Consider the following 12,500-nt stretch of genomic DNA (forward strand, 5'->3'; position numbering starts at 1 on the left):
GTATTCTTCTCCTCATTTACTTTCCGTATATACTTTTCCTTTGCATCTCGTATTCTTTTTCTTTGCTTTCCACATTCTCCTTTTTTGCTTCCCGCATTCTTCTTATCTATTGCTTCCCGTATTCTCCCCCTTTACTTCCCGTATTTTTCTTTTCCTTTACAAGAGAAGCCTATCACTCAGTCTTGTTTCTCTCCCTTCGCTTTCCCTCGGGCCATAAAATTACTTCCCAATCACCTTGACATCGACGATTAGAAGAAAATACAGTTCAGCGAGTGGGCGTGGCTTTCGTCTCTGGGTGAGATGAAAACATATTATTTCGTACCCTGTCGAACGAATTTCTTCTTCATCAGGCTCTTAAAAAAAAAAAAATTCTTTTTGAGTATTGAACCCTTTGAGGACTGCTGCGAATATATTTTACTTGGAAGTCGCTCCAGAGTTAAACGCAGAGAAAAAAGTTTATGAAAGTTTTAATTTCTCTCTCTCTCTCTCTCTCTCTCTCTCTCTCTCTCTCTCTCTGGTTGAAAAAGAAAAAAAATTATAAAGAGCTAAAGAAAGTGATTTTAATCAGTCACTGTCTGATAACGCACTTACATTTCGAACTTCTAAGCCACCTTTTACGAGATTAAATAAAACTCATTTTTTTTTTAAATTTTTCGTAAAATAATTATCGATTCATCTCTTTAATTAACAGTTTAAGTATTTAGATTTAAAGTACTTTACTGTTGTGTTTTTTATTTTTCATAATTTTTTCGTAAAATCAGTATCGTTTCATCATCTCTTTTAGTAACATTTTAAGTATCTAGATTTTGAGTATTTTATTATTGTTGTATTTATATCATTATTGCCACTATCGCAGTATATTAGCATTGCTGTGTTCTTACTAGTAGAATTGATAGATGTTCTGCTAAAGCCAGGAGTTTATTGTAAACGTTCTGCAGTATATTTTGTTGGAGATTGTAATATATGTTATTATTATTATTATTATTATTATTATCATTATTATTATTATTATTATTATTATTATTATCATTATTATTATTATTATTACTAGCCAAGCTACAACCCTAGTTGGAAAAGCAAGATGCTATAAGCCCAAGGGCTCCAATAGGGAAAATTAGCCCAGTGAGGAAAGGAAATTAGGAAATAAATAAATGATGAGAATAAATTAACAATATATCATTCTAAAAACAGTAACAGCGTCAAAGCAGACCTGTCCTATATAAACTATTAACAACGTCAAAAACAGATATGTCATATATAAACTATAAAAAGACTCATGTCAGCCTGGTCAACATAAAAACATTTGCTCCAACTTTGAATTTTTGAAGTTCTACTGATTCAACTACCAGATTTGGAAGATCATTCCACAACTTGGTCACAGCTGGAATAAAACTTCTAGAATACTGTGTAGTATTGAACCTCATGATGGAGAAGTTATTAAAAACTTTTTGGTTTATTTACCACCCTTCCATGCTTTTGTACAAAATCTATGCTTTGGTATGTTATTCGATCTCAAATTGTTTCATTTATTGTATAGTGTAGATTCTAAAGATATTTCCAGTTAGTAATATACTTTACGTCGACTACATTGCAATATACTGTGACGAGCCGAGAGAGGGTTGTGAACTCAAAGTCAGGATGCAATCAACTGAGTTATATTATTATAGAACACTCTCCTTTATATACAAAACCCCAAGGCAACAGGCATTTTCATGTTCACAAGACAGACAATGTTACAGAGGAAAACCGGAGACATGATTATTCAGGTTCTTTTTAGTGCGAGGGAAAAGCACACATACAAGCATAATATATATAAAATAATTTATGTACGATCGTGTGACACACGGTTGGTACAATACCATTTATCAGTCTTCGTTGCCTACAAAGAATTCTAATAACGCCATTTGGACTTCGTCTGTTGGTTTCAGAATTTCTGAAGAAAAGGCTGTAGCAATGGCGTTTTATAAGAATATTAGATGGAAACAAAGAAAAGATATAAGATACATATGGAGTGGTGCTCAAATCCAATTTCAAGAAAAGTTAAAATATTCACCTGAATTGGAAAGCATATATATTTTAAATCTAAATGTAATTATGCTCTAAACCTAATGAAAAAGTTGTCTAATACATTGAGTTGCAAAGAGACTAACTCTGCTGATAATCTATAAAGCATTAGTCTTACTGAGGATAGATTGTTAGGCCTAGTTAGGCCTATATATGGATCAGGATTCGAAGCTACTTTGAACTCTCGACTTTGTAATGGAGCTTCTAGATCTTCCACAATATGTCAGTTTTATGTGAAAATGGCGAGCTACCTTTGTCCTAAGACTGAGATTTTATGTGTGTAAATGGAAAGCATGAACTCAAGTTTAGAGATTGTAAAAATTCTGATTTCCTTGGTTGGATTCCAACTCACGATTTGTTTTGAATTAGATTTTATGGGCGAATATAATAGATGTTTTTATGCATTCTGTCAAATAGTTAATTGTTTTCTCTAAAATCGAACATTATGTGTAGGGTATATTTTCATCACCCCTGTCGTCTGTTTTTCTAGTTTATTTATTAGATTCTTTATTTCTGATCAACTTTACACAAAAACTGCAGTACGGATTTTGACCAAACTTGGTCATGTTGAGTATGACCTAAGGATGAATATGTAACATTTCGTGTAAAGTACACAAAGTGCAGGTACGATATGTTAAGTAAATGGCCAATATTTTTGTCAGTTTATTTTTTGTTTGTGAACAACATTGTGCCAAAACTACTGATCTAATTTCATTGAAGCTTAGTGGACATGTGAGTTATGATCCAAGGTTGAATATGTTAGATTTTGAAGAAAATACATCGAAGTCCGCAGTGGAGTAAAGAGCTAAATAAGACTCCTTTTTTTAGTGTTACTATACTTAAAATATTTTACTTTTCTTTATTTCCTTTCCTCACTGGGCTATTTTCCCTGTTGGGGCCCCTGGGCTTGTAGCATCCTGCTTTTCCAACTAGGGTTGTAGCCTAGCATTTAACAACAACAACAATAATAATAATAATAATAATAATAATAATAATAATAATAATAATAATAATAATAATAATAATGTACTGAGTGCCTCATCTTAGAACACTTAGCCAGTATAATATTCTCCTGGCAATATAATTAGTAGATATAATTTCTTAAAAGATATTACTCCCATTTCCATTGAAGACTGAAGAGTCTTCGCTTATCATTAAGGAAGAAGAAGGAATTAAATCATTTTGACGGTCGTAGTTTCATTTTGATCACTTGAATTTAATTGCTACTGAAGATCTCTCAAATCGTCCTTTTAGACAAGTTGTTATTATTATTATTATTATTATTATTATTATTATTATTATTATTATTATTATTACTAGCCAAGCTACAACCCTAGTTGGAAAAGCAAGATGCTTTAAGCCCAAGGGTTCCAATTGGGAAAAATAGCCCAGTGAGGAAAGGAAATAAGGAAATAAATAATAATTAGAATAGATTAACAATAAATCCTTCTAAAAACAGTAACAACGTCAAAACAGATATGTCCTATGTAAACTATTAACAACGTCAGAAACAGATATGTGACATCCTTGTGATGTTTCATTGACTCGATTAATTTTTATTATCATCTGTTAATGAATTCTCTTAATCTCAATCAATGAGTTCTCCAAATTGACATTATTTCCACGATGCAATGTCGCTGTTCCTATAGCCAATTCTTTTTAGTGAGGCAGATTTACACCGACTAGCAGGGGTGCCCTTTCAGCTTGGAAAAGTTTCCTGATCGCTGATTGGTTGGACAAGATAATCCCAACCAATCAGATAGCAGGAAACTTGTCCGAGCTAAAAGGGCACCGCTGTGAGTCAGTGCAAATGCGCCTCATTAAAAAGAATTGAGTATAGATTCAATTGAATTCTCTACAATTAAATCAATAAATCTAGAAAATAGGAAACTTGAAACTCCAATAGAACTAATTAAATCCTCTGCTTACTGTAGTAATTGCTTGTAACGAAATCCAAATAACTTTGCGAGGAAGGTTGGGGAATATTTCAAATAATAGTTTTAGAAATTCTTATTATTTGTTAATATAGTTTTCCATGAAATCCATTTAGAACTTGATATTGATGTTTGGAATGCAATAACTCAAACGCATAGCGCATTCAGCGTACTTGTCACAATACATTGCATAATCAATATTAATGCCTGTACAAAATTGATATTTGATTAGAGGTGGTATTTATTTATTTATATATATATATATATATATATATATACAGATAAACTATAGTAACAAATATTGAAGACATGGAATAATTTCTCGTATGGCATGCACTTTGCACTACCCCAAGAGATTAATTTCTCGTATGGCATGCTCTTCGCACTCCCCGAGAGATTAATTTCTCGTGTGGCATGCTCTTCGCACTCCCCGAGAGATTAATTTCTCGTGTGGCATGCTCTTTGCACTCCCCGAGAGATTAATTTCTCGTGTGGCATGCTCTTCGCACTCCCCGAGAGATTAATTTCTCATATGGCATGCTCTTCGCACTCCCCGAGAGATTAATTTCTCGTGTGGCATGCTCTTCGCACTCCCCGAGAGATTAATTTCTCGTGTGGCATGCTCTTCGCACTCCCCGAGAGATTAATTTCTCGTGTGGCATGCTCTTCGCACTCCCCGAGAGATTAATTTCTCGTATGGCAGGCTCTTCGCACTCCCCGAGAGATTAATTTCTCATATGGCATGCTCTTCGCACTCCCCAAGAGAGATTAGTTCACCAAACATTCAGCTGGGCTCCACAAGGCACCAGAAGAGTTGGGAGACCCAGTCCTACATGGCTGAGGACTATGAAACGCGAAGTAAGAGATGATGAATGGAGAAGTATTGAATTAAAAGCTCAAGATAGAGACGACTGGCGAAATGTAACAGAGGCCCTTTGCGTCACTAGGCGTAGGAGATGATGATGATCATGATGATGATGATGGCTTTATGCTTAAACCATTGCCTTCGAAACCTACAGAGCTTAGATTATTTAGAATCTAACTACAGGAAATTTCTGGTTAGTCATTTCTTCAGAAGACTCCATGTTGTAAAGGGCGCCAAATCCTAGCATTCTTTTTACGCTCAACCAACATTGGGGAATTTTTTCGTAAAAGTTATTTCGGACACCGAAGACAACCGACCAAGCCCAATTTTTGGCCACAAGTTGATCACTTTTTTTTTTTTTGCGGAGCGAAGCCAAACCCATTATAAAAAAAAAAGCTCCGTATTTAATTTTTTGGCATCAAAGACTTATTTTAAGGTGACTTCCTTATTTTAATATGTATATATAATATATATATATATATATATATATCTATATATAATATATATATATATATATATATATAATTGTGTGTGTGTGTGAGTGTGTGTGTATATATATTATATACATATGTATATAATATGTATATATATATATATATAGATTGTGTGTGTATATATGTATATATACACACACACACATATATATATATATATATATATATAGATAGGAAAAGTAGTTTGCACTGCATAGATGTACGGTATGATTAAAAGTCCGTAAATTCCCTTTATTTCCAACAATAAAACCTTCCACGTCATGTGGAATAGAATAAGCCTCACACAAAAGTATTTACGTTGCCTAATTAGTTTGCCTGTCTGTAGATAGGCCTACACGCTCATCAGGGCTAATTCTGACGACGAGAATGGAAAAGAAGTTAGAATCATTGAGAATAAGATATATCATAGGAAGGAGGCAAGCGAAATTCAATTTTGAAAACTAAAAGCCAAATAAAAGTAATTTTAATTACTTCAAGCAGAAATTCTTAAGAAGTACCTGCAGATTTCTTTAATAAGGAATATGAAAAGTTTTATGGGTTATTTACAATTGGTTCTACCTGACAGCAGTATTTTACATTGCGTTATTTTGAGGTCACTAGTCTCATTGTACAATTGACATACTTTACCTTTTCTTCCATTTATTCACTGTTTATCCATTTCTATATCCGGCCACTGCTACCAGCATCCTTCCCCATTTCCTCCTTTATTACTTACCTTCCTTGCTGCTGCCTTCTTCTTTCCCCCACATGTCATTTGCTATGTTACCTTTCAGTCTGAACTTACGCCATCTCCTCTCCTTCCATGTTCCTGCCCCCTTTAACAAAGCACCTGGGTCTCATCTTTTCAAATAACATGACCAAACTTCCGTAGTCTTCTTTTCTGGACTTTCTTCCTTACTTCCTGGTCCTTTAATACATTTATTTTTTATCCAAACTTGTTACTCCACAAAATTATACCCTATTTTCTTTCTCTTCTTTTTTCAAAACTGGCTTCTCTCTCTCTCTCTCTCTCTCTCTCTCTCTCTCTCTCTCATATCAACAGACCCCCATCTCTTTCGTTTATGTTTTGACTTCCCTATTTTCTTTAATTTTTTTTAAAAACTAGCTCGCTCTCTCTCTCTCTCTCTCTCTCTCTCTCTCTCTCTCTCTCTCTCTCATTTGCATCACCCGGTACGCATGGTACACTTATCTCTGCCACTTCCATTTTTTCCGTTTTCGGTACCTCTTTATGTGCCACGATATACTAAAATCTGTCAGTCATATAACTTGTAAGCCATCAAAACGGGAGGGCCTCGACTAGGTTATCAGCATCCCTGGGGGATAAAACCATTCTAAAAGAAATTCAAAAGATATATTCTCTCTCTCTCTCTCTCTCTCTCTCTCTCTCTCTCTCTCTCTCATTGAAATCCTTCATAATATTGTAAACAGTATTGGGATGAAACCATTCTAAAAGAAATTCGAAAGATATTCTCTCTCTCTCTCTCTCTCTCTCTCTCTCTCTCTCTCTCATTGAAATGCTTCATAATACTGTAAACAGTATTGAGATGAAACCACTCTAAAAGAAATTAAAAATATCTCTCTCTCTCTCTCTCTCTCTCTCTCTCTCTCTCTCTCTCTCATTGAAATGCTTCATATTATTGTCAACAGTATTGGGGATGAAACCATTCTAAAAGAAATTCGAAAGATATCTCTTTCTCTCTCTCTCTCTCTCTCTCTCTCTCTCTCTCTCTCATTGAAATGCTTCATGTTATTGTAAACAGTATTTAGAGTTAAGAATTAGTTAAGAAAATATTTAGTCTTGAAGGAGAACATCTACCATCTAAATAGTGATAATTTTAAACTGTAATTATATTAGGACCCAGATTATATCTTTGATGTACCTCGCCAATGAGAGAGAGAGAGAGAGAGAGAGAGAGAGAGAGAGAGACCGAGAGATCGAGACCGAGAGAGAGAGAGAAAGAGACCGAGAGAGAGAGAGAGAGAGAGAGAGAGAGAGAGAGAGATTACCCAATCTGCTGCCTTTCATGGAAAGGAATCATCATCTCTTGTTTATACGTTAGAGAGAGAGAGAGAGAGAGAGAGAGAGAGAGAGAGAGAGAGAGACGCACCAGGGAGATGCGAAGAAAATTGATTTGAAGCAGCTTTGCTTGCAGAGGACGGATGGAAAGACAGAGTATCCAAACAAAAGAAGCACTGCTTTTTTTTCGTTCTCCTTCGAAGTAAGAATGAAGGCTTTCTATTTCTTCCACGGGTGTCTAATTTCTGAAATGGGTGCAGCTCACAGGCGCTCTTCCAGAGTTACTTTATCTCTCTCTCTCTCTCTCTCTCTCTCTCTCTCTCTCTCTCTCTCTCTCTGAGAAATGGTCTGCAGGTCCAGTAAAAGGTTTCTTTGGATTTTGAATTGAATTCGTCCCCATAACGTTGTCAGTTCGGGGTTTGAAAATAGTCCAGTTTGTTTCCTAGTTTTGTACTTATGCTCTTCTTTTTTTTTTTTTTTTTTTTTTTGCAAGGGTGAGTCTTGTTATGCATGGTGCATTTCTCTATACATTTTTACTTGACATTGATTGTTATACATAGTAAGAAAACTTTGTATTGTAGCTATTTCTAGAAAATTTAATTTTATTTTTTTTTCCGTCCCCATCTTCACTGAATGTGATTTTTCGTCTTTCTTCACGTAGTCTAACATTTATACAAACTTTAGATATATCTTAGATTAATTTTTTGGAAATTTTTGTTTGAATAAGGACAAAAATATGGTGATAAACTACATTCGTAAATTCATATGCATATAAAAAATCCCATTCACTTGTGAAGATTTACCATATGGCACTCCCGGGCTTTTTATGGCATTTCTGTTGAAAAATATACACCTTTTATGAACTGTGTAGAACTTTGAATGCTGAAGATTCAGAAATAAATAATTCAATTGTAATAATGTATATACAGCAATTTTTTTCATATTATTATTATTACTTGCTAAGCTACAACCTTAGTTGGAAAAGCAGGATGCTATAAACCCAGAGGAACCAACAGGGAAAATAGCCCAGTGAGGAAAGGAAACAAGGAAAAATTAAATATTTTAAGGACAGTAACATTAAAATACATATTTCCTATATAAACTATAAAGACTTTAACAAATCAAGAAGAGAAATTAGATAGAATAGTGTGTCCGAGTGTACCCTCAGGCAACATACTGCATCTCACCACTCGCTGCCATGTTTCTCAAGAGTGAATGGGAGTCTTGGCTCCTCCATTTTTGGCTGTTGTAGAATTTACGTTTCAGAGTACAACTATACCACAACCAGGGTTACCAAATCTTCCAAAATGTGTTTGATATATGACATGTCTGTTTTGACGTTGTTACTTTTTTTAGAATGATTTATTGTTAATTTGTTATCTTCATTTATTTATTTCCTTATTTCCTTTCCTCACTGGGCTATTTTTCCCTGTTGGAGCCCCTGGGTTTATAGCATCTTGCTTTTCCAACTAGGGTTGTAGCTTGGATAGTAATAATAATAATAATAATAATAATAATAATAATAATAATAATAATAATAATAATAGCAGCGTCATTCTTTTTTCACTTTTATTTCAGGCCAAAAAACCCAACTCCCAAATTTCTCTTTGGATGTGAATGGTCTCTCCGGCCCTAACAACGTGCCGATTTGCCCCAAATTCCATAGATCCAAACTGTGAAATAATTTACAATAAAGAAAAAACATGATCATAAAAAGAAAAAATAGCCAGACTGAACAAATGCCAATGATACATTGTGACTAAGAATTGTGTTCAAGTTTACTGGAACTCTTATCATTAGCGTAATTAATATTGCCTCCCTTCCCCCCCCAAAAAAAAAACAACTCACAATATGTATTTTTTAATAGAAACTACTTTCTTTCGTTAGATTTTGTCCTAACCACTTCATTTCTCCGCCATCGAATAAATAAAATATTCCTTTCTTAATTTTAAACGTCATCCAGATTCTTGTTCTTAGTTTTAATCTATATATATATATAATATATATATATATATATATATATATATATATATATATATATGTATGTACATATATAATATATATATATGTTCATATGTATATATATAGACATATATATATATATATATATATATATATATATATATATATATATATATATATATATGCAGTATATATGTATATATATTATATATATACATGTATATATATTATATATATATATATATATATATATTATATATATATATATATATATATATATATATATATATATATATATATATAGACCTTTTAAAACTCCGTAAGTCCCATTCATTAGTAAACTCCAGTTTGCATCCTCTTAATCTAAAAATTCTGGCAGTTTTCTGTTGGTACTAAACAAGCCCCATAAAATTCTCACACCTTCATTAAAGATAATTTACATAATTGGCAAGGGGGGAAGGGAAAGCTTTGGTTAACTGTGTTTTCATAATATTTGAAAAAAGACTTGATTTCCCCTTTTAGTCTCCTTGTATCTATGTTACCATGCAATATCTCTCTCTCTCTCTCTCTCTCTCTCTCTCTCTCTCTCTCTCTCTCTCTCTCTCTCTGGATATGAATGGAGATAACTCTCTTCCTCTTACCGTTTGTTATTATTATTATTATTATTATTATTATTATTATTATTATTATTATTATTATTATTATTATTACTTACTAAGCTACAACCCTAGTTGGAAAAGCAGGATGCTATAAGCCCAGGGGCCCCAACAGGGAAAATAGCTGTGAAGAAAGGAAAAAAGGAAAAATAAAATATTTTAAGAATAGCAACAACGTTAAAATAAATATAGAATGATCTTCCTAATCGGGTAGTTGATTCTGTAGAATTTCAAAAGTTCAAACTTGCAGCAAATTTTTTTATGTTGAACAGCCTGACATAAGTCTCTTTTTATACTTTATAAATGAAAGATATGTTTAAATGTTGTTACTTTTCTTATAGTATTTCATTTCAATTGTTCATTACTTCTCATATAGTTTGTTTATTTCCTTATTTCCTTTCCTCGCTGGGTTATTTTTCCCTGTTGGAGCCTTGGGGCTTATAGCATATTGCTTTTCCAATTAGGGTTGTAGTGTAGCTTATGATAATGATAATAATAATAATAATAATAATAATAATAATAATAATAATAATGATAATGATAATCATAATGATAATAATAAAGTTAATAATAATAATAATCATAATAATAATAATGATAATCATAATGATAATAATAAAGTTAATAATAATAATAATAATAATAATCATAATCATAATGATGATAATAGTGACAATAATAATAATAATAATAATGATAATTGTAGAAATACCAGTAAATGAAGAGAATGAACTCTGCCCCCTCTCCCAGTGGCAGCTTCGTCCTCGCTGTTTCCAAGTCATTAGATTTTCGATAATTGCTTCGGAGCTCATACTAGTTTTGGGCCAGTGTGTTCCCTGGGCAATCCCCCTCTCACTCAAAATTTGTTGTTTCGTCTGGCAATTCTTTGAAACTTTTATGACTTGGATTTAAAGTAAATTAATCAAGGTTTCAATTTTTTATATTTGAACTTTTAAGGTTTTTTGAACTTTTATGACTTGGATTTAAAGTAAATTAATCAAGGTTTCAATTATGTTTATTTGAACTTTTAAGGTTTAGTTATATGTAATTATATGGTTGGACTTTTTTGGGGCTCTAAAGTCTGTTCTTTAGAAGGTTTTAGTTATGTTTATTGTCGTGATCTTTTATTGTTTCGTCTGGCAATTCTTTGAACTTTTATGACTTGGATTTAAAGGAAATTAATCAAGGTTTAAATTTTTTATTTGAACTTTTAAGGTTTAGTTATAGGGTTGAACTTTTTGGGGGTTCTAAAGTCTGTTCTCTAGAAGGTTTTAGTTATGTTTGTCATGATCTTTTATTGTTTCGTCTGGCCATTCTTTGAACTTTTATGACTTGGATTTAAAGTAAATTAATCAAGGTTTCAATTATGTTTTATTTGAACTTTTAAGGTTTATTTATTTGGTTGAACTTTTTGGGGGTTCTAAAGTCTGTTCTTTAGAAGGTTTTAGTTATCTTATTGTCATGATCTTTTATTGTTTCGTCTGGCCATTCTTTGAACTTTTATGACTTGGATTTAAAGTAAATTAATCAAGGTTTCAATTATGTTTATTTGAACTTTTAAGGTTTAGTTATATGGTTGAACTTTTTGGGGGTTCTAAAGTCTGTTCTCTAGAAGGTTTTAGTTATGTTTATTGTCATGATCTTTTCTTGTTTCGTCTAGCAATTCTTTGAACTTTTATGACTTGGATTTAAAGTAAATTAATCAAGGTTTCAATTATGTTTATTTGAACTTTTAAGGTTTAGTTATATGGTTGAACTTTTTGGGGGTTCTAAAGTCTGTTCTCTAGAAGGTTTTAGTTATGTTTGTCATGATCTTTTATTGTTTCGTCTGGCCATTCTTTGAACTTTTATGACTTGGATTTAAAGTAAATTAATCAAGGTTTCAATTATGTTTATTTGAACTTTTAAGGTTTAGTTATATGGTTGAACTTTTTGGGGGGCTCTAAAGTCTGTTCTTTAGAAGGTTTTAGTTATGTTTATTGTCATGATCTTTTAGGTCATATTAATTCTGAACTTTCTCGGGCAAGATATTATTTTACTGGGGCAATACAATATTATTTGAAGTTTTCGATAAATTATTTGTATCGTCTGGCAATTCTTTGAGCTTTTATGACTTGGATTTAAAGTAAATTAATCAAGGTTTTAATTATGTTTATTTGAGCTTTTAAGGTTTAGTTATATGGTTGAACTTTTTTTGGGTGATCTAAAGTCTGTTCTTTAGAAGGTTTTAGTTATGTTTATTGTCATGATCTTTTATTGTTTCGTCTGGCAATTCTTTGAACTTTTATGACTTGGATTTAAAGTAAATTAATCAAGGTTTCAATTATATTTATTTGAACTTTTAAGGTTTAGTTATATGGTTGAACTTTTTGGGGGTTTTAAAGTCTGTTCTTTAGAAGGTTTAGCTGTGTTTATTGTCATGATCTTTTATTGTTTCGTCTGGCAATTCTTTGAACTTTTATGACTTGGATTTAAAGGAAATTAATCAAGGTTTCAATTTTTTATTTG

Source organism: Palaemon carinicauda, chromosome 39 (genome assembly GCF_036898095.1).
Source record: "Palaemon carinicauda isolate YSFRI2023 chromosome 39, ASM3689809v2, whole genome shotgun sequence".
NCBI classification, from domain to species: Eukaryota; Metazoa; Arthropoda; class Malacostraca; order Decapoda; family Palaemonidae; genus Palaemon; species Palaemon carinicauda.